Source organism: Elephas maximus, chromosome 12, assembly GCF_024166365.1.
Source record: "Elephas maximus indicus isolate mEleMax1 chromosome 12, mEleMax1 primary haplotype, whole genome shotgun sequence".
Classification (NCBI taxonomy): Eukaryota; Metazoa; Chordata; class Mammalia; order Proboscidea; family Elephantidae; genus Elephas; species Elephas maximus.
The window spans coordinates 28,026,506-28,050,899 of NC_064830.1; the positions used below are offsets into that span (position 1 = coordinate 28,026,506).

At 40.1% G+C, this 24,394-nt stretch overlaps 1 long non-coding RNA gene and 1 pseudogene across 1 annotated transcript in view; both read right to left on the reverse strand.

Moving 5' to 3' along the window:
- LOC126086833 (uncharacterized) overlaps window positions 1-24,394 on the reverse strand; it is a 264,248-nt gene that overhangs the window by 125,242 nt on the left and 114,612 nt on the right. The gene's annotated exons all lie outside the window — the stretch shown is intronic.
- LOC126086832 (matrin-3-like) lies at window positions 143-2,814 on the reverse strand (annotated as a pseudogene).

The following is a 24,394-nucleotide window of genomic DNA, read 5'->3' on the forward strand; positions in this document are numbered from 1 at the left end:
CACATGAAGAGACATCTGGAATTAGTCCACTAAAAAGAGAAAGTACAATATTTTTCTCCTATCAGTATTGTGTTTAAAAAAGGTTACTGTTAAAAACAAACAAATACTATTTTCTCTGAAATAACTAAACTTCTTGCACATCTTAAGATTCCTTCTGTCTGTGCTCTTCTGTTAACTTATTCAAAAATTTCTTTAATTTTTGATAATGAGGAAGGCAGTTGAAATTAATATTCTTTGGAATGTCCTCACTTGTATAAAAGAGTAAACACCCCTTATAGTAAAACCCTGTTTTAGGTATCACATAGTTGATACCAACAGGAACATTGGGCTGATATGGTCCAATTTTATGCTCACCTGGGATTGGATCACCTGCCTTGTTTTCATCACTTTGGCCGTCTGTATTTTCACTTGTATCTTTGTTGGGATCATCAACATTCTCAGCAGATTCACCACCTCTCTGTGTTTTCCTCATTTTTTAATTCCATTTTCCAATGCTGCTTCACTTTCTTGATCAAGGTCCTCGATTTTGTCTACCATAATTTCATCCACATCATCATCATTTTTGTCACCAGGTTTAAATGCCATGCCCAGTTTACAAAGTTTCTAGAAGTTCTCAATCTTCCTCTTCACCAGCCTCATCTACAGTGACAAACCTTCCAGACTCCCTGGGAAACACCACTTTTTAAGCTTTTTCTTTGCTGCTGCTGAAGCACTTACATCTTTTGTTTTTCACGGCTTTGTCTGAAGGCTCCTCTTTCCCATCAGAAGCCGCATAGCCTAAATTAGCAAGATCGCGCTCCTCTCCCACTGAGCGGCCACTTTCTAGCAGGGCTGCTGTTGCTGCTGCTTCATCTACAAGTAGCTTTTCTTCAGACTCAAGCAGCACGTTAGGTTCTTGTTCTGTCCGGTTATCCTTTGTGTCTTTCTCACCATCTTCACCTGACTTCTCTCTTGTTCTTTACCTTCAGCTGTACTTCCAATCTGCTGGGAATCCTCAGTTTTGGATGTCTTATCACTTAGAGATTCTTTGCCATCTGGAGAATAAGGTATTTTTCCAGATTTATCTTTTTTCAGTCAGTCAATGCCCCTGTTGGGAATCCTCAGTACCAGCTTTTTTTATTCTCAGATAGGTCAACCTTCACACATCTCCCCTGAAACCAAAGAGCCTTTTTCAATCAATCAGTGATCTAACATTGCTATTGCATCTTCTCTGGTCTCCATCTCAATAACCTGACTTTTCATCCTCATCAATATATAATTCTTTATTTTCCTAAAGGGCTCAGCAAATTTGAGGACAGCACTGTCAAAATACCCAGAATGGGGTAAATTGCCAAGATGTGTCACACGTCTAAGCTCTTGCTTTTGATCAAACTTCAGATCTGGCTTCTTTCAGGTTTCTCTATTCTTTTATATTTCTGTGATAAATGAACTCTCACTGGCTTGCCAAATACTAATGCTGGTATAGTTGTATAATAACCCACTGCAGCCTGAGCATCTTCTGTGGGTGCCATTTCAATAAATGCCTCATTAATTTTATTTAGAATCAGATAATTTGAAATGACTCCAAATGGCTCCACCAGCTGTAATAGTTGGTATCTCCAGCTTTTTCCTCACTGAAAAATCCATGATGTGAACTACTCAGCTATTTTCCACTCTGCCTTTTTGCATGTGTCCTGATCCTTGAAGGTTTCCATTTCCACCCAGATTTCCTCTTGGTCCAACTGCTGGTCCCCCAAGATGAAAGGAGGGAGGTGGAAGACCCAGAATTCCTGGTGCTGGATTTATAGATTGCTGCAACGTGAATGGATCACCCATCGTGTGTCCTGTATCGTTGTCAGAATTCCATTGTGGGTAGATTTCAAGAAGAAGCTGTCATCAATGACTGGGACTTGTTCCATTGATATGCTGACTCCACTCTTTATTAGAATGAACTGGCAAATCACACATAGAGCACAGATGGGGTAACCCTTCGGCAAGAGTCCATGGATATCTTCAATATTGCTATTTGGAGGAACACTTCTCTTTTGATCAAAGAGAGATCTCTCTTGTAAGGGGCCGGGGCCGGTGCCATGTCTGATTCTCTCATACCCACTGTCAAATTTATGATAGTTATGTGAGGTCTCACCAAAAAAGAGAATCATCCCTACACCTTTTTCTACCTTTTAATCTGTCATCTTCATAATCCATTCTGTCAAATAACCAGATTCTTGAGAACGGCTTCCATGGTCATAATCAAGCACTGGGTTGAGACTAGGACCATGATCATCAAAACTATCTCTCCTAAAATGCCTTTTTTCTTTCCAGGCATCCCTAGTAACTCCGTATGGTGGATCCTGTGTAGCAGATCTGCCATCTCTACCATAACTCAATGTAGGGCTTTCTTTAGTTCTCCTTTTAAGCTATAGAAGGATTGGGGCAGATTCTCAAGAGTAATCATGTCCTCAGGATAATGACTCAGTTCATCTAAGTCTCTAGCAGACAGACCAAAGCTGGCCAAAATGTTACCGGCCTGGTCTGCATCTCCATGGTGTTGAGAAGACAAAGGAAGTGGACCTCTACTTCCAGTGTTAAATATGGACTGCAAGTTATGGGAAGAATACTAGCAGAAGATAGTTCACCTTGTTGATTCAATGAAGAACTCATTCCGAGATTCATTAAACTAGCGAAGCATACAGTACCCTGGTTCATCCTTCTAAGAGATGCTGGTGTACTTAAAGACTGGGTAGCAAGAAGGTCTATTCCTGCTGCAGACAGGTCATGCCCATGACTCTGTGAGTCCCTACCAAGAGATAACTACTGGAATGACTTGGACATTGTATAACTATCTTTTTTTTTTTTTAATTGTGTCTTAAGTGAAAGCTTACAAATCAAGTCAGTCTCTCACAGAAAAATTTACATACACTTTGCTACGTACACCTAGTTGCTCTCCCCCTAATGAGACACCACACTCCTCCTCTCCACCCTGTATTCCTCGTGTCCATTCATCCAAGTCCTGTCCCCCTCTGCCTTCTCATTCCCCTCCAGACAGGAGCTGCTGGCATAGTCACATGTGTCTACTTGAGCCAAGAAGCTCATTCCTCACCAGTATCATTTTCTGTCTTATAGTCCAGTCCAATCCCTGTCTGAAGAGTTGGCTTTGGAAATGGCTCCTGTCTTGGCCTAACAGAAGATCTGGGGACCTTCTAGTCTCAGTCAGACCATTAAGTCTGGTCCTTTTAAGAGAATTTGAGGTCTTCATCCCACTTTCCCCTGCTCCATCAGGAATTCTATGTTATGTTCCCTGACAGGACAATAATCAATTTGTAGCCAGGCACCACCTAGTTCTTCCATTCTCAGGCTGATGTAGTCTCTGGTTTATGTAGCTCTGTCTCTTGGGCTCATAATTACCTTGTGTCTTTGGTGTTCTTCATTCTTCTTTGCTCCAGTTGGGTTGAGACCAATTGGTTCATCTTAGATGGCTGCTTGCTAGTGTTTAAAATCCCAGATACCACTCACCAAAGTGGGATGCAGAATGCTAACATATTTTGTTATGCCAGTTGACCTAGATGTCCCCTGAAACCATGGTCCCCAGACCGCCTCCCTGGCTACTCTGGCATTCAAAGTGTTTGGTTGTATTCAGGAAACTTCTTTTTTTTTTTGGTTTAGTCCAGTTGTGCTGACCTCTCCTGTATTGTGTGTTGTCTTTCCCTTCACCCAAACTAGTTCTTGTCTATGATCTACTTAGTGAATACCCCTCTTCCTCCCTCCCTCCCCACCCTTGTAACCATCAAAGAATATTTTCTTCTGTGTTTAAATCATTTTTTGAGTTCTTATAATAGTGGTCTCATACAATATTTATCCTTTTCCAACTGACTAATTTCACTCAGTTTAATGCCATCCAGACTCCTCCATGTTATGAGATGTTTCACGGATTCATCATTGTTCTTTATCATTGTGTAGTATTCCATTGTGTGAAAGTACCATAATTTATCTATCCATTCATCCATGTATAACTATCTCTTGTCTATTTTATAGATTAAAAAAAATTTAAGGCAGCCAGAAAGAAAGCTCACTCTAGAAAGCTAGGTTAGCTTTGCTTTAAAACATGGTAATATAAGAAAAAAGATCGATAAGGACTGTAGAATCTTCTGCAAGCTGAGAACCAGCAGACAACTTAGCCTCCCTAAATGGAATGCCCCAGTGGACCTGGTTATGGTTTTTTATCGTGTACCAGACACTCTTCTAGTTGCTGAGGTTACAACAATGATATAGTGAATCTAATATTCTTTTTTTTTAATATTCTAGTGAGAGGAACAGACAGGAAAAAATAACAGAAAGATAAAAACTTCTTATAAATATCTATCTATCTCTCTAATATTATTTTAGATGGTAGTTTGTCATCTGTGCCTTCTTACATGTGACAGCAGTCCTCCATGTGATCAGGGTTGCCATTTATTTCCCTGACCCTTAAATTAAGAACCTTTTATTTGGGCGATCCTCCTGAAGTGAAACTGCTCCTCTGATATTTAAAGTGGAAAGACCTACTGGCCAAACGAGAGTGAAGAGATTAGCTTTTATATGAAATGGCATTTAGAAAATGAGATTTGATTCAACAAAGTACAAGTATCTGTTTGAACAGTGACATCGATAAAGCTTAGTTCTATTGTGATAATATTTTTGTTTGTTTACAGTCTATATTAAGTGTGTCATTAATTGTTTGTTCTGACAATAAGAAACCAAACCAAACCCACTGCCATCGAGTCGATTCTGACTCGTAATGATCCTATAGGGCAGACTGGAACTATCCCATAAGGCTTCCAAGGCTGTAAATCTTTACGGAAGCACACTGCTATATCCTTCTCCCATGGGGTGGCTTATGGGCCTGGAACACCGATCTTTCATTAGCAACTGAGTGCTTTAACCACTGTGCCACCAGGGCTCCTGACAATAACAAGGTTCCCTAAAAAGTGGAGATTGACTTGTGTTTGCATGGCCTCCTGAAATGTTACCAAGAAAATCCAATTTTACCAAATATCTATGATACTAAGTGGACCAGGCAGTGTTTCGTTTTACTCTACACAGGATGGCTATGAGTCAGAACTTGATGGCACCTAACACCAACAATGTCATTAATAACTAGTTTTATCTCTCAATTCTTAGAATGTTTTAAAAATAACTTTTCACTTACAGCTACTACAGACAAATATAGTTTGACCAGTTAAGCTCATGAAAAAGAGCAAAGTGATACATGTAAAAAAGTGAATATGTTAAAGAGCCTGTGTGGAACAATGCAAATGTTTGAATTTACAAAAAAAATAAGTTAATGAGACACGATTAAGGTTAAGAAATATGTATAAAAATAAAAATTAGTTGTATCACTGGCCACTAGATTAAAAACAATTTTAAGATGAATAAATACAAACCAGATTAATTAGTCTGTGTTATGAATCTCAGTGGAAAAAATACGGTATTAAAAATTACAGACTAAGTATATAAAATGAGGAAATTTGATATTTAGTGATGACATAATTTTTTATGTTATAGTATGGGATTAAATGATAAATGATCACAGACAACATACTGCTTATCTTGAAATTCAGTTTGCAGTACTCAGAATGACTCGGAGACAATATCTTTCAAAACACAGCGGGTGATAAAGGATAGATTGGCAAAAGAATCAGCTATAAAGGAGGTTATAGATAAGTCACGGTGAAACCCCTGGGCGGGGGTGGGGGGGTGGTAATCATATTCAAATGAAATACAATAGGACAGAAATATTAAAAAATGCAGTGTAGAAATTTCCCAACATAGATTTCATATCATTATGCTGCCCAAAAAGTATGTGTATGCATGTGTGTTTGTGTGGGTCTAAATCTATTTGAGGACCTTAAAATCTCTGTTATCTTTTTGCATACAATAGCTAAAGAATCAAATTGACATAGGTTTACACTGATAAACTTAAATATCATAGCACCCATTGTCATCAGTGATATGATTTTCCAAAAGAGTGACTAAATCTTGGTAAAAATCCAAAGAAAGTGAAATAAAGTGTTCCTGTTATGAACAGAATTGTATCTACCAAAAATATAAATTGAAATCCTAATGCCCATAAACTTTGAGGTAATCTTCTTTAGGAATAGGGTTTTCTTTGCTATGTTAATGAGGCCATAACAGTGTAGGGTGTGTCCTCAACCCATTCACTTCTGAGATATAAAAAGGGCAGGTTAGACACAGAAGTGAACACAAACTAGGGGGGAGATAGAAGCCACACAAAGGTCATTAAGGAACCCAGGAAGCTGGGGCTATGAAAGCCAGAACAGACAAGGATCTACCAGCATATCCTATAGACAGAGAGCCTTCCCCTGTAGCTGGTGCCCTGAACTCAGACTTCTAGCCTCCTGAACTATGAGAAAACAAATTTCTGTTCATTAAAGCCATCCACTTGTGGTATTTGTCTTACAGTAGTGCTAGGAAACTAAGATAATTCCTTAACGCGCAGTTTCATTCCTAGAAAACACAATGCATATTAAAATTTTAGAAAATATATTCTGTATTTATGTGAAAAAAATGAGTTAGAGTTTAGGTTCAGACAATTGTAAATGGGTTTTTAACTACATTACTGTCTAGCAGGATGTCTTTCATGTTTGACCTCTACTCACTAAAATCTCAGGCTTCTTCCAATCATTGTGACAACAGCAAAACCTCCCATAATTTATTTTTTTTCCAAACATCCTGTAGTCAGCAGCACTACCCAGATGAGAACCACTGTTTAGGAAATTCTTGCTAGATATCATCGTTCTCGTGCCTTCTATTATCATCTATCTTTGAATTATTCTCAAATCTATCTCTCTGGCTCAGATTACTTTCCTCAGTTTCAGACCCATAAATCTCACTGATTATTAGATATATCTATTTGTATATCACACTGGTACTGAAAATTCATCGTGTCACAAATGGAGCATTCTTGCTTCCCCTTGGTTTCAGATAGTCTGCTTCTTCTTTTGTGTTTTCTGTTTCAAAATGCTGTTTCTCAAGCCAGCTCCTAGGGAAATTGCTTTGATTTTACAGTCTTTATTGCCTTGTCATTCTACCAAAACCTTTAATTTGAACTGTTCCATTTGAGCCTACTTTCACTGAAATCTTCCTCATCACCTCTTGTTGTTGTTGTTAATTACCGATGAGTTGATTCTGACTCATGGTCACCCCATAGGTACAGGGTAGGACTTCTCCATAGGGTTTTCAAGGCTGTGACTTTTCGGAAGCAGTTTGCTATACCTGTCTTCTAAGGTGTCTTGGATGGATTTGAACTGCCACCCTTTCAGCTAGTAGCCAAGTGCTTAACTGTTTGCGCTACCCAGGGACTCCTTTCATGGCCTCTTACTTCTCTCCATTAACTTTTTTTAATATCTAAGTTCAAACTATTATTATTTCTGTTTCTAACCATGACTACTTCAAAAACCTCCAAATTTCTCTCACTTCCTCTCATTTTGCACCATCACTTTCCAAACCAATTTATTTTTATCTCATTGCCAGAGTGATGTTTTTTCTAAAAAATCAGTTATTGAAATACTTCCCTCTTCTTTAGTAAAACACTTGATGTTCAAATGTCTTTCAAAACTAGGAGTGTGTTATGGATTGAATTGTGTCCCCCCAAAATGTGTGTCAAATTGGCTGGGGCATGATTCCCAGTGTTGTATGATTGTCAGCCATTTTGTCACCTGATGTGGTTCCCTTATGTGTTATAAATTCAAACTTTATGATGTTAATGAGGCAGGATTAGAGGCAATTATGTTAATGAGGCAGGACTCAATCTACAACATTAGGTTGTGTCTTGAGTCGATCTCTTTTGAGATATAAAGAAAGAAGCAAGCAGAGAGACAAGAGGACCTCCTAACACCAAGAATGAAGACCTAGGAAGGGAGCATGTCTTTTGGATCCAAGGTTCCTGCGAAGAGAATCTCCTAGACCAGGGGAAGATTGATGACTAGGACTTTCCTCCAGAGTCAACAGAGAGAGAAAGCCTTCCTCTGGAGCTGGCATCCTGAAATTGGACTTCTGGCCTCCTAGACTGTGAGAGAATAAATTTCTCTTTGTTAAAGCCATCCACTTGTGGTATTTCTGTTGTAGTATCATTAGATAACTAAGACAGAGTGCATAACGTTTATTCTATTTTAGGGTTCTTGCATAAGCTGCCTGTTGCCTTTTCATATTCATTCTCATAATTCTAGTTTTTGTCTTCAATGTTTCACCAAATCTAAACTTCTTTTAGTTTCTACACAGGGTCGCCTCGAGTCAGAACAAACTCAACAGTAACTGATTTGTTTGTTTTTTTAATCTTAGTTTGGGTTCTTCCAAAATCAGACCCAAAACAAGGTTTTACATGCATGTATTTTATTTGAAAGTGGATCCCAGGAAGCACTGGTAGGGTAGTGGAGAAATGAGAGAGAAAGACAACTAATACTGGATAGCTTATCAAGTATGTTACCAGTGTTGGTTACAGATGTTTAATCTAATTGAGGAATTCTGGGGTCCAGTGTTATTCTATCTCACAGGCAAGAGAGCTAGGGTATTCATACACTGAATCCTGGGAAGGGTAATACTTCCTAGCACTCCCAGTATTCTGTACCTGGGCAGAACAAGTTCTGGTAGTCAGAGATAGTCTTCAGGGGAAGAAATACAGGTGCAGATGCTATAAGAAGCAAGTCAGATGATTGGAATTTTAAGGCCTGCAGAAATACTGGTGGAGGCCTCATATTGTCTGCCACATGTGATTTTTTGTGTCTCTGGGTGTTCATAACGTCTTCCATTTACTTGGATAGTATCTTGCCCATGCTCCCTATGCTGAGCTAACTTATTTTCATTCTTCCTGTGTTAGTTTTGTTGTTGTTGATAGGTGCTATTGAGTCAGTTCTGACCCATAGCAACTCTATGTGTGGCAGAACAAAACACTGTCTGGTCCCTCGCTACCCTGACAATAGTTGTTATCTTTGAGACCATTGTTGCAGCCACTGTGTCAGTCCATCTTGTCAAGGGTCTTTCTCTTTTTCTCTGACCTTCTGCTTTACCAAGCATGTTATCCTTCTCCAGGAACTGGTCTCTCCTGCTAACATGTCCAAAGTACGTGAGATGAAGTCTCTCCATCCTCACTTCCAAAGAGCACTCTGGCTGTATTTCTTCCAAGACAGACTTATTCGTTCTTCTGACAGTCCATGGTATATTCAATATTCTTTATCAACACCATAATTCACAGACATCAATTTTTTTGGTTTTCCTTACTTATGTGTTAGTTTAGACATAAATTATTCTTAATACTCTTTGACCTCTCAAATCTGGGATAGTGGTCCCTTCTGGATGTACCCTTATTTCCACTATCTCAGAATTTATTATACTCACAGCTTAGTGAAGAAACACATAGAGGTATATGTATATGCATGTGTGAAATTCATGGCGGTAGTGGTTAAGAGCTATGGCTGCTAACCAAAATGTCAGCAGTTCGAATCCACCAAGTGCTTCTTGAAAAGCCTATGGGGCAGTTCTGCTCTGTCCTATATGTTTTCTGTGATATATACATAGAGAGAGATAAATATGTATATATATCTCTAGGAAGCCTCCTAAAGAACACATTATTTACACTACTTCTTAGAGAATAAAAAAAGAAGGATAAGCTTTAGCAAAGAAACACAAGTAGCTTCAGTTTGTAGAGGAATGGTGAGTGGTCTAACACGGCTGGGAAAAATTCTAGTAACAAAGTGGAGCAGGGAAGCCAGATGCAATGGCAGCATGATCGTGGGGACATTGAAGCCACACAAACTTAAATCACCTAAAGATGTTATGGGAGAAATTGATAAGAACAATGGCAAAACACCAAGTCATATGCATGCCTACCTAATAAACATATCACATATCTCTATTGTCCTAAATGTGTTAAGAAAATTGTTGGTACAGAATTGACATTTTCAGTGCATATGACTTCTTGTCTCCCAGCATGCAAAATATCCTGCTGCCCAAAGAATTAAAAATGCAATTAATTTTAAGACCAAAAAGATTTTGTTTTATTAAAATGCATTGTGTAGCCCTTTTGATGGCAGGATGTCATTTTAGCCCAGATGTTTTCTTTCTTTTTTCTTATTTAAAAGTGTTGTCTGTATACAGTAGACATGGAATTATATCTTTCATATTATATAAAAAAGAATGTTATAAAGAAGAGAAGATTGGATATTCTAATCCAACGAAATTTTGTATTGATATATTGTATATCATTACCAGTCACTCTTTGCAAAGCTCTTAGTGATGGTGGTTAGTCCCAAAAGAGAAGCTAGCCTAAGAAGGGAAGAAGTGGTCTAAACTGCAGTAAAGAGTGATTGTTTCAAGACTTAGAGAGGAAAGAACTAATAACCTTGCCATCTTGCCAAGGGGTGTGGTGAAGGAGCACACGCCTTAGTCTCAAGACTTACCCTGGAGCTGAGAGAAATAAGTCTTCATAAACAGAGTGTGAGGTAAACTTTACATTTAACAAAATTGGTTACAGATGGTGGTTTGCAGACAAGTTTGTAAGAAGTGTTTAGCAGCGGGTTGAAAAGCGACTTGGCAGTCAGGCAGATTCCGAGGATGGCAATGTTTCCTTGAGCAGATCAGAATTTGCCTTGCAGGAGAATTTGTAATTTGGTGTATTAAACTTATTGAAGAGATAACTAACTACCCCTTTTCCCCTCAAGAGAAAAGGGAAAAAAATGTTTAAAGAAAAAAAAGTAACTCTCCCCTTTTATGTTTGATCAGTTTTTGGGTCAGTATCTTCAGATTATTAGTGGATTTATTTTTCATGATTTTATTTATTCCTAATATGTGGTCTCAGATTATTAATGGATTTTATTTTATGGTTTTATGTATTCATAATCTGTGGCCTCGCCTTTAAAAAAAAAAAGGATAGGAAACAATGTAAATTATTAATGTATATGAAAAATGAAAAACAAAGATTAAACAAAATTTAGAAAGGGAAATTCAGAGGGAATTTAAAAGAAATATCTCCACAAGGAAACTAGGAGAGCATAGTTGTGACAACCAAAAAGTGCTTTTACTCTGAATTTCCTGGCAGCTAAATTGAAAAGAGAGTACATCGAATTACACGGTATTTGGCAAGTTAGCTGATGTCTCTAAGAACTAATTTCTTTCTATTCTACTAGTGAAAAGTCCCTTCCTCATGTGGTAGCTGTGGGTATAACATGAGAGAATGTGTGTACAAGCATTGGCACATTATGGAAAATGCTAAATACTTAAGAAATATTAGCCTATTCTCTCCTCCTCCTTTTTCCTTCTTGTCTTCCTCCTCTTCTTCCTCCTTATAATTTTCCTTCCCATCTTCCTCTTTCTTCTTCTTCCCTTCTTCCCCTCTCCTCCTCTGCTACTTTTCTCATTAATAAAATTTGTATTCTGGGCAACATGTAAATTTGTTGTGTTATATAGAGAGAAATATCTCATTGCTAGGTGCCATCAATTTTCAACTCATAGCAGCAACCCCATGACAGAGTAGAACTGTTCCATAGGGTTTTATAGGCTGTAATCTTTAATCTTTAGGACAGCAGATCTCCAGGTCTTTCTCCTGCAGAGCCACTGGGTGGGTTTGAACCAAAGTGGCATAGTGGTTAAGAGCTGCAGCAGCTAACCAAAAGGTCATCAGTTCAAATCCACCAGGCACTCCTTGGAAACCCTTTGGGGCAGTTCTACTCTGTCCTATAAGGCCACTATGAGTCAGAATTTACTTGACGGCAATGGATTATTTTGTTAATAATATTATTACAATAACCAGGAGAATATAGTTGTTACAACTAAAACCTATTTTGAGTAATTCTTGGAAATTCAAAGTTCTTTTGACTGTGGCAAAATAAAATTTTTGGAGAAGTGTTTGGGGGTCTCAGATGCATAGAACTGGTTTAATAATGATTCTTGGGTCATAACACACCATCTTTATTGCTACATACATGGCCGTTTTTAATTTAATCAATGAATCAACTTCTTTGCATCACCTGTCTAGGGTTCCAGTATTAGTGAGTAACCTGAAACTGCTTAGAAATATTGCTTTTAGTTTGACTTTGAAACATGAGTAACTAAAGTCCCCACTGCTGTACTCTTTCCCCAGGTTTGTCCATGAAGATTATCCGAGGTGGTAGTGGAGAATTAATTCCACTCTTTGCAGTGTATATGTCTGAGACTACGGCTCATGTTATGGTGAGTGCTGCATTTGTTAGGATATGTAATCCTAACTGATGAAACAGATCCTAAGTCTAATTTGCTCAATACAACAGAAATGTATTTTTCTCATTTATATAAGGTCCCATTTTATATAAGGTAAGTAGAATCCACACAGTGACTCAAAGATCCAGGCTCTGACTTTTTCTAGAGTCTTTAGCAGAATGTTCTACTGGATTGCATGTGCAAGAAGCTAAGCAAAAAAAGGGAGAGCAAGAGAATTTTGTATGGGAAGTTTTTATGATTCTGACCAGGAAGTAGTTATATAGCTTGGAACTTAGTCACATGAACACACCTGTGAGGGAGGCTGAGAAATGAGGTCTACTAGTTGGATATCCAGGAGGAAGAGAAAACTGTCACCAAATATAAGTTTTATCTTCTTTTCATATAAGGAATAAACTCTGTCCCAATCCAAGGAAGACAACCCAAAGTCACAGCCAGTCACACCACCCAGTGAGAATCCAGAATCTCTGGGTGGTTAGCCATTCTATTCATTGGATATATAAATATGTAGCTCCTCATAGATACCTATAATCTAAAGAAGTCAACTTATCTACCCCTCACCTCTGACACACACACAACACGCAACAGGGGAAAAGAAGCAGGATAAAAGCAATACATACCCAGCATTTGTCAAAAACTAAATAACTAAAATGCTTAGTCTATCAAAGAAAAATAGAACTTTACAGTAAATCTGTTAATCTGACACAATTTATTATTCTCCTGCAAACCTGTCTAGTAGAGAAACTATTGGGCAGAATTCAGCTACAAGGCTTTGGGGCCCAGGCTGAGTATGTTGGTGGAGAAACTCATAGAAAGGATGAAGGCAGTGGAACTAAGAATTTTTTAAGGTTGATTTCAAGACCAAAAAGAAGTTGAAACAATGCTGATCATTTTATCAAGGTGTCCTGGTGGCACAGTGGTTAAGACCTCAGCTGCTAACCAAAAGGTCTGCAGTTCAAATCCACCAGCAGCTCTTTGGAAACCTTGTGGGCAGTACTACTCTCTCCTATAGTGTTGCTACATTACTGACACATTAATCAAAAGGAAGTGACTGGGAAGATAGAAAAAACAATTTAAAAATTCAGAGAGATTCTTAAGGATATTTAAGATCAAAACAGGAGTGTTAGGAGTGGAGGTAGGGGACAGACCTGGAAAGAATGTCTGAGACATTGGAGTGAAGTCAAAGGTCATTTTCTGAGAACTCTCTAGTTTCTGTTAGGGATAGCAAAGGAGTCGTTCAGAGGTCTAAGCTGACCAACACAAATTGTGACAGAGCTTTGTATTCTCCTTTGTAAATATCTAATAAACCTTCAAAATCTAAAAAAAGGAAAAATGCTCTCTAGAACTAATATTGCCCTTGGTCTCACATTTTTCCTCTCTTTGTAGAGATTAAAAATATTATTACATAGCAGTTTCCAACCATGGAAAATGGAGGTAATCAAACTGGCCCACTTCCCAGGGAAACTGTGAGATCTTACTGAGCACTGAGTGCCAGCACAAAGAAGTATTTTGAAAGGTAAACTAGGTTATAAAAATCCAGATGCTCCCTGTGACCAGGGACTCCACTATCCTCCCCGGGGAGCTGCTTTAGTCATAATGTTTCCCTCTAATCATCAAGGCTGTTCTTCTTGTCTTCTCCAACTCATATGGAAAAAGCAGCGGCATATTCCTTCATGCTGTACCTCTATCTTAAGGAAGCCAGGCATCCAGACAAGATTTCAGAACCCAGAAAAAGCAGAGTCACTCCCCAAATGGGAGCCATGGAGACACATAATGGAGTGGAAAAAGAGCTGTAATAGGAATCAGAGGACTCTAATTGGAGTCCATGCCAACCATTATTTAGCCAGGGGCCAGTTGCTTGACCTACCTTGCTGAGCTTCAGCTGTTCTACCTCTAAAATGTTTACAAGATATTCCTAAAGAGTAGGGATAGTTTTACCCTTCCTATGTACCTTCAGAAGCCTTGGTGGAATAGTGGTTAAGAATTTGGGTGCTGACCAAAAGGTAAGCAGTTCAAATCCACCAGCTGCTCCTTGGAAACCCTATGGGTCAGTTCTACTATGACCTATAGGGTCATTATAAGTCAGAGTCGACTCGACAGCAACTGGTTTGTTTTTTGTTTTGTTTTATTTCGTTTTGTGTGTCTTTCTGGAATCTCTTGGTTGTGCAAACGGTTAATGTGCTTGGCGGCTAAATGAAAGATTGGAGGTTCAAGTTCACACCAGATGCTTTGGAAGAAAAGCCTAGCAACTGGCTTCCTAAAAATCAGCCACTGAAAACCCTATGGAGATCATTCTACTCTGACAAACTGATGCAGTGCTGGAGTTGCTCACTCGTCTATGCCAAGAAATATGGAAGACAGCTTCCTGGCCAACTGATTGGAAGAGATCCATATTTATGCCTATTCCCAGGAAAGGTGATCCAACAGAATGTAGAAATTATAAAACAATATCATTAATATCATATGCAAGCAAAATTTTGCTGAAGAGCATTCAAAAATGGCTGCAGCAGTATAACGACAGAGAACTGCCAGAAATTCAGGCCGGTTTCAGAAGAGGACGTGGAACCAGGGATATCATTGCTGATGTTAGCTGGATCCTGGCTGAAAGGAGAGAATACCAGAAGGATGTTTACCTGTGTTTTATTGCGTATGCAAAGGCATTCCACTGTGTAGATCATAACAAATTATGGATAACATTGCGAAGAATGGGAATTCCAGAACACTTAATTGTGCTCATGAGGAACCTTTACATAGATCAAGAGGCAGTTGTTCGGACAGAACAAGGGGATACCGATTGGTTTAAAGTCAGGAAAGGTGTGCATCAGGATTGTATTCTTTCACCATACCTATTCAATCTGTATGCTGAGCAAATAATATGAGAAGCTGTTTTATGAGTGGACTATATGAAGAAGAATGGGGCATCAGGATTGGAGGAAGACTCATTAACAACCTGCATTATGCAGATGACACAACCTTGCTTGCTGAAAGTGAAGAGGACTTGAAGCACTTACTAATGAAGATCAAAGACCACAGCCTTCAGTACGGATTGCACCTCGACATAAAGAAAACAAAAATCCTCACAACTGGACCAATGAGCAACATCATGATAAATGGAGGAAAGATTGAAGTTGTCAAGGATTTCATTTTACTTGGATCTACAATCAACAGCCATGGAAACAGCAGTCTAGAAATCAAAAGACACATTGCATTGGGTAAATCTGCTGCAAAGAACCTCTTTAAAGTGTTGAAGAGCAAAGATGTCACCTTGAAGATTCAAGTGCCCCTGACCCAAGCCATGGTGTTTTCAATGGCATCATATGCATGTGAAAGCTGGACAGTGAATAAGGAAGACCGAAGAAGAATTGATGCCTTTGAATTGTGGTGCTGGCGAAGGATATTGAATATACCATGGACTGCCAGAAGAATGAACAAGTCTGTCTTGGAAGAAGTACAACCAGAATGCTCCTTGGAAGTAAGGATGGTGAGACTGCATGTTACATACTTTGGACACGTTGTCAGGAAGGATCAGTCTCTGGAGAAGGATATCATGCTTGGCAAAGGACAGGGTGAGTGGAAAAGAGGAAGACCCTCAATGAGGTGGATTGACACAGTGGCTGCAACAATGGGCTCAAGCATAACAACGATTGTAAGGATGGCACAGGGCCAGGCAGTGTTTCATTCTGTCGTGCATAGAGTCGCTATGAGTCGGAACCAAGTTGGCGGCACCTAACAACAACAACAACAACAACAACAACAACATATATACTTATATGCTTTTGTGGTTTTGCTTCTCCAGAGAACCGAGCCTAAGGCATTTGGTACCAGGAGTGGGATACGTTACACTCCAGAAGAACTGTTTGACTTTTCTAGTGTGTACAAACAGAAACCTGGGGAATATGTGTGGGGATGGCTATTAAGGGTGTGGGATAATGGTGAAAGGAACATAAAGATGGATTAGTCTGAGTTTATTGATATAAGCCCACTAACCATAGATTCTTCAGGCAATTTTTCAGCTCAGGAAGTTAGGAAAGGATCTAATAGTTTATTTGGTTGAGCTGCTGAAGCATGAATACGTGGTGGCCTACACTAAATCAAGTGAAATGCCAGACCTGCCTTGGTATACTGTAGAAGAAAGTATTCAAAGGCTTAGGGAAATTGGCATGCTCGAGTGGACTTATCAGGTTAGACCCACAGACCCACATGTGGAGTGCCTAGAGGACACACCTTTTAAAACAACCGTGAGAAACGAATCTGTGAAGGGAGTTCCATCATCCTTGAAGACTGCTGCGATTTTATGTAAATCAGATTTGACAGTGGGAACTGCCCTAACTGAATTAAGACATCTACCTGCAATGGGGCTGATTGGACTCTGTGGTAGTAGAGGTCAAGTGGCTGCACTCAATTAACAAAGACAAGGTGGGCGTGGTTACAGAAATGGACAGTAAAGCTGAAGTAGTAATCGGAATAGTCTGACTCGTATGGACTTATGGCCTTGGCTACTTAGTCATGGTGTCCCTAGGAGTGAAATAGATAGGAAATCTACTAAATAATTACTTGATCTGTACAAATGGATGAACTCTAGGTCAGGCGAACAGCAGTCTAACTTGAATCACCCACGGTCCCTCAATCAAGTCCCACATTTGAGTGAGTTTAAAGACTCACAATCCCTCAAATGAAAGGGGGGCCGGGTCCCCTTGAGGAAGGACTCCAACACACTGCCAAAAATTTTTATTGTTAATCTCTCTCCCAGCCTTCCCCCAAAGGGATCTGCAGCCTTTTAGAAGAGTGACTGTTCACTGGAGAAAAGGAAATAATCAGATTCTTTGGGAATTGCTTGATACTGGCTCTGAACTCTCACTAATTCCAGGAGACACAAAACATCACTGTGGCCCACTAGTCAGAGTGGAGGTATATGTAGGTCAGGTTATTAATAGAGTCTTGGCTCATGTTCGTCTCACCATAGGTCCAATGAGTCCCCAAACCCATCCTGTAGTGATTTTCCCAGTTCCAGAATGCATAATTGGAATAGACATATTCAACAACTGGCAGAACTCCCACGCTGGATCCCTGACAAATAAAGTAAGGGCTATTATGGTAGGAAAAGCCAAATGGAAGCCATTAGAACTGCCCCTACCTAGGAAAATAGTAAGCCAAAAGCAATACCACATTCCTGGAGGGATTGCCGTGATTATTGCCACCATCAAGGACTTGAAGAATGCAGGGATGGTGATTTCCACCACATCCCCATTCAATGCATCTATTTGGCCTGTGCATAAAACAGATGGATCTTGGAGAATGACAGGAGATTTTTGAAAACTTAGCCAGGTGGTAACTCCAATTGAAGCTGCTGTTCCGGATACAACTTCATTGTTTGAGCAAATTAATACATCTCCTGGTACCTGATATGTAACTATTGATCTGTCTAATGCCTTTTTCTCCATACCTGTTTTGAAGGACCATCAGAAGCAGTCTGCCTTCAGCTGGCAAGGCCAGAGATATACCTTCACTTGCCTACCTCAGAGCTAGAACAACTCTCCAGCCCTTTTCATAATTTAGTTTGCAGGGACCTTGATCGCCTTTCCCTTCCACAAGACGTTACACTGGTTCATTACATTGATGACATTATGCTGAGTGGACCTAGTAAGGAAGAAGTGACAATGACTCTGGACTTATTGGTGAAACGTTTGGATCCTGGAGGGTGGGAAATTAATCCCACAAAAATTCAGGCACATTGTACCTCAGTGAAATTTCTAGGGTTCCAGTAGTGTGGGGCATATCCAGATATTCCTTCTTAAGTGAAGGATAAATTATTGCATCTGCCTGTTCCCACAATTAAAAAGGAGGCACAATGCCTAGTGGGCCTCTTTGGATTTTGGAAGCAACATATTCCTCCTTTGGGTGTGCTATTCTGGTCTATTTATCAAGGGACTCGAAAAGCTGCTAGATTTGACTGGGACCCAAAACAAAAGAAGTCTCTGCAACAGGTTCAGGCTGCTGTGCAAGCCACTCTGCCACTTGGGCCATATGATGCAGCCGATACAATGGTGCTTGAAGTGTCAGTGGCAGATAGAGATGTTGTTTGGAGTCTTTGGCAGGCCCCTATTGGTGAATCACAGTGCAGACCCTTAGGATTTGGGAGCAAAGGCCTGCCATCCTCTGCAGATAGCTACTCTCCTTTTGAGAAACAGCATTTGGCTTGTTATTGGGCCTTAGTTGAGACTGAACAGTTAACTATGGGACACCATGTCACCATATGGCCTGAGCTGCCCATCATGAACTGGGTGTTGTCTGAACCACAGAGTCATAAAGTTGGACATGCATAGCAGCACTCCCTCATTAAATGGAAGTGGTATATATGAGATCGGGCCCGAGCAGGACCTGAAGGCACAAGTAAGTTGCATGAGGAAGTGTCCCAAATGCCCACGGCCTCCACTCTTGTCACATTGCCTTCCATCTCCCAGTCTGCACCTATGACCTCATGGGGAGTTCCTTACGATCAGTTGACTGAAGAAGAGAAAACTTGTACCTTGTTTACAGATGGTTCTGTGTGATACACAGGCACCAATAGAAAGTGGACAGTAGTAGCACTACAGCTCCTTTCTGGGATGTCCCTGAAGGACAGTGGTGAAAGGAGATCCTCTCATTGGGCAGAACTTTGAGCAGTTTACCTGGTTGTTCACTTTACTTGGAAGGGAAATGGCCAGATGTGCAATTGTACACTGATCCATGGGCTGTGGCCAATGGTTTGGTTGGACGGTCAGGGAGTTGGAAGGAGCATAATTAGAAAATTAGAAACAAGGATTGATGGGGAAAAGGTATGTGGATAGGCCTCTCTGAATGGGCCAAAGAAGTGAAGATATTTGTGTCTCACGTGAATGCTTACCAAAGGGTGACCTCAGCAGCAGATGATTTTAACATTCAAGTGGATAGGATGCTGCGTTCTGTGGAAACTAGTCATCCTCTTTCCCCAGCTGTTCCAGTCATTCCTCAGTGGGCTCATGAAAAAAACGGCCATGGTAGCAGGAATGGAGGTTATGCATGGGCCAAGAAACATGAACTTCCACTCACCAAGGCTGACTTGGGTACGGACACTGCTAAGTGCCCAATCTGCCAGCAGTAGAGACCAACACTGAGTCCCTGATATGGCACCATCCCTTGAAAAAAAAAAAAAAATTTTTTTTTCTTGAGGTGATCAGCCAGCAATCTGGTGGCAAGTTGATTATATTGGACCATTTCCATCATGGAAAGGGCAGTGTTTTGCCCTTACTGGAATAGACACTTACTCTGGATATGGATTTGCCTTCCCTGCACACAATGCTTCTGCCAAAACTACCATCCAGGGACTTACCGAATGCCTTATTCACAGTCTTGGTATCCCACACAGCATTGCCTCAGATCAAGGGACTCATTTCACAGCAAATGAAGTGCAATAGTGGGCCCACACTCATGGAATTCACTGGTCTTACCATGTTCCCCATTGGAAATCCTGGTGGTGTAGTGGTTAAGAGCTATGGCTGCTAACCAAAAGGTCAGCAATTCGAATCCATCAGGCACTCCTTGGAAACCATATGGGGCAGTTCTACTCTGTCCTATAGGGTCGTTATGAGTTGGAATAGACACGATGGCAACAGCTAAAATGGCTAACCATGTTCTCCATCACCCTGAAGTAGCTGGCTTGATAGAACTATGGAATGACCTTATAAAGACACAATTATAGCACCAGCTAGGTGGCAATACCTTGTGGGCTTGGGGCAATGTTCTCCAGGAGGCCGTATATGCTCTAAAGCAGTGTCCAATATATGGTGCTGTTTCTCCCATAGCCAGGATTCATGGGTCCAGGAATCAAGAGATGGAAATGGGAGGGGCACAACTCATTATTACCCCTAGTGACCCATCAGCAAGATTTTTGCTTCCTGTCCCCATGACATTATGCTCTGCAGGTCTAGAGATCTTAGTCCCAAAGGAAGGGATGCTCCCATCTGCAGATACATCACTGATCCCATTGAACTGGAAGCTAAGAATGCCACCTGGCCGCTTTGGGCTCCTTATGCCTCTGTGTTAGCAAGCAAAGAAGGGAGTTACCATACTGGCTATCCAAGAGAGAGATCCAAGAGAATATCAATCTAAGAGAAAATCAGATTGATATTACATAATGGAGGTAAAAAAGAGTATATCTGGAATGCAGGAGATCCCTTAGGGCCTCTGTTAGTACTACCATGCCCTGCGATTAAAGCCAATGGAAAACTACAGCAACCCAATTCCAACATGACTATTAATGACCCAGACTCTTCAGGAATGAAGGTTTGGGTCACCCCACCAGGCAGAGTACTATGATCAGCTGAGGTGCTTGCTGAGGGCAAAGGGAATATGGAATGGGTGGTGGAAGAAGGCAGTTCTAAATACCAGTTATGGCCACATGTCCAGTTGTGCAAATGAGGACTGTAATTGTTATGAGCACTTCTGCTTTGTATGTGTGCATCAAACATTTTTGTTTTCTTCACATATAAATATAAGATGTAAAGGGGGTTAGTGTACTTTTGGTTGTATGCTTGTTAGTTGTATCATGTTAGGCGCAAATATGACTTTATAATTGTTTTTTTATTCAGAGATTATATATGGCTTGAGGAGATGTGTACATGTGCCAATTTGACAAGGGGTGGACATTTAGTACCAAAAGTGGTTCTAGAGAAACAAAATTGTAAAGATGTGTTTTCTAAATTGGTTCTCAAGCCTGGCTAGTCTTAAGATGTTGATGACTCTGCTTCCAGCAGTAACGAGGACACTGCTAATCCATGGTGTGAGGTGGCAATACAAACATGAAAAATTTCACCACCAATAGATCAGGTAATCGTGAAAGGTGAGGCTTTGGGGTGAACACATGTGTGCTGTCTTTCTACAGTTTTGTCTGAATGAGAAGTCTAAGGAAGCTGGTTGGTTGGTCCTACTTTCACTAGACAAACTGGTGAAAGAAAGAGACATGTTCAGGGCTTCAGAGTCAAAGCTTAAGTGCTGCATAAATTACCTCAAATTTTATGCTTGTGTTTTGAAAGAAAGCCTTATTTCTTGTGATGATGACAGAGCCTATGTCGCCGAAAACCAAACCTAGAGTTTTACTGTAAGAGTGGCTGAATTACAATGCCAGCTCAATTGCCAACCTTGAAAGGTGTCTGAAGTTAAAGTAAGGGGACTGATTGGGAAGGAATGGGACCCTGAAACTTGAGATGGAGACATACGGGCAGAGCTGGAGACACTGAGCCCCTAAATTCCATTGAATCACTCCTGCCAGCAGAACCACTCCCACCTGAAGAGATTACTTCCTGTTTGTCTGCTAAACCACCCTGCCCAGGAAAACCACTAGCCCCTCCACTCCCATCTAATGAGATTAGCCGTAGCCCAGCTGCCTCTAAAGAGCACTTGCCTCAGTCATTGCCTGGGGCATCGCCTGAGGGACATGCTTTACAAGACAATGCTGAATGTTCTCAAAAAATTCCACACTACCAATTCTGGCTTTTAGACCTATAAAAAAGAAAAAAGAAAAGACCTATCTACACTTAAGTCCCAATGAGCACCAAAGGATGAAGTACAAAGTGTGACCCAGAAAGAGGTATGCTACACTCCAAAAATTTTTTTTTATAAAGTCATCTTATCCACTTGCTGACTAGAAATCAGCCTTTGATTGAATTTGACTTTTAAAAAGGCAGATTCCAGAGACAATACCTATTCACCCAATCTGCTTTTTCCTACCTAGAATTTATTACTCCAAACAATTACTGAAATCAAACCAACAAGCTACAGCTGTCTTGGCAAGGAATAGAGCCAGGCACTATGAGGGGATTCATACGATGAAGGCTTTGGAGCTTCTAGCTGAAGAGTAAACTTATGTGCATCCCCTTGCCTGATGACAATTCTTTCTCTATCTGACAATTTCTTTTCTTCTTTTTGGTGGACCACACAGCTTTAAGACAGACACATAATGATAAAGGAAGAGGACTTCTGATAGGTCCTATCTACTCTCACAATCAATCCCAGCCATGTTGGCCTTAAACCTCTACAATTAAAATAAGGTGTGGTGAGATAGATGTGTACACATGAATAAAAATATAAGGTAAATAATAAAGAAATCCCAGACAGAAGACAACGATGGTCTGTAAGCGATTGGGACACAATAGATGCACTGTGTGTTTAAAGGCAAGGGAAAATAGCAGCCTGGGCTTGTCAGAGCATGCTCCCTAGATGCCCTCAACAAGAATGATGCTTTGTATTGGGACAGAATGAGATTTACTTGAAAACATCTCTAGGGACATTGGACAAGGGGAAGAACATGAATGAATGTATGGCACACGTTGCATGTGCTCGGTGTCCAAAGTGTGATTATGTAGAGAGAAGAGTTGGAGATAAGAAGGGGCAGGCAAAAATGGGATCCAATGAGTGCTGCTCCATTGGTGACAAAAAGCCAATGATGGCTTTTAAGCAGGGAAATGTTGTGATTAGATTCATGTTTTACAAAAGTTATTCTGGTAACAGTGTTAGGAAAATGATTATATGGGAAAGAGCAGAAGTAGGAAACAAATATGGTGTGAAACCCATCTAAGCTCTGGAATGCATTATGGGACCAAAATGTCCTTGGGATCAAAATGGTCAGGTCAAGGCCCATGGTCAAAACATCCTGCTCATATTATACAACAGCTGTTTGGGAAGCCAAATGATGAGTCAAATGGAAAGAGTGTCAGTGGTGAGGTTTAGGAAACTTCTTTGTACACAATCTGTTTAAAGAGTGAAAAGGGCTTAATACTTGGAACTGTGATGACTATATACAAAGTTGTCCAAATAGTTGCTTCTAAGGGCCTGGGGGAAAGGTCTCTACCTCCTGAGTGAACTCCCTGGATCAAGTGGTCTTTCACCAGACTGATCTGGTCTCCTGTTGATACACAGACAGGTGCATTTGATAGTGACTGGAATAGTTGTGTTTCATTATAATCCTCTGGTAGGTATATAAACACAGCTTGTGTCTGCCTCTTCCCTTCCTACTTCTCATACATGGTTTTGGCTCCAGGTACACTTTGAATGAATAAACTGGGTCAAGCGAAGGGTATATTGCTGCAATCTGTTAAAGAAAAGTGATTCCCAGTGCCAAGATCAGAAGAAAATTCTCCCGGGGAGTGAGCCAATGTCACTGTCTTTGCTTGGAGAAACATGGCCAATAATTATATCTGAGCTGTGAAATAGAACTTTTTTTTTCCCTCCTCCAGCTGGCAGAGGGATTTGGACCATATCTGTTAAATATTTATCAGTAGCAGATACTAGTTTATCTTAGTTTTACTTTCATGCACTGATCACCACAATTTTTTGTCTCATCAAGCTACAAAATTGTTGGTAGAACATGATTTCTCTTATGGAGCCTGGTATGAATTATAAATATATATATATATATGTATATATATATATATATATAGACCAGGGTTAAAGAGCAAGTGAGCTTTGGGCAGAAGAAACTGTGCATCTACTACTCCTTGTTGAGGAGATTAGCACTCAATTGCTGTATCAACATTTTAATTTTTTTTCCTTAAAAAGGTGATTTAAATAGAAAACTTTTCCTGGAGTACGTTATGTTTCATGATTGAGGGTTATGGTATTTCTAACTCTTCTGACTCATTACTTTTGATGAAAGAAATCTGGTAGTGGTCCAAGCCAATGAGTTCAGCATTATGTCTCAATTTCTTGATTTTTCCCAAACTTTAAATATAACTGTTACAACTCCCAACTTGATTATTTCAATCCACTGTATTTATCTAACTAGTTATTCTTCAAAAACTCCACCTATTTGATTTCTGGTGAGAAAAATAACATGCTAAAGGAACATCAACTCCCCCCCCCCCAATCTGTCCATCTAAATGATTCAGCTCATAATTTTCTCTCCTGCCAACCTTTTTCTCTAAGAGAGAATTTTCTAACATGGATATACTGAGGCATGGTGGCAAAGAAAGGCCTACCACTAGGAAGTAGAAGATCTACATTCTTGAAATTCTTGCTGCAGGTCTGCTCAACTAACCATTAATCCCTCCTCACCTTTAGATTCCCCTCTGTAAATCTGTGATAACCACATGTGTTTTGTAGACCTTTCCAGACTCTTATGAAAAGGGAATACTAATAACAACAAAGATGGCGGCAC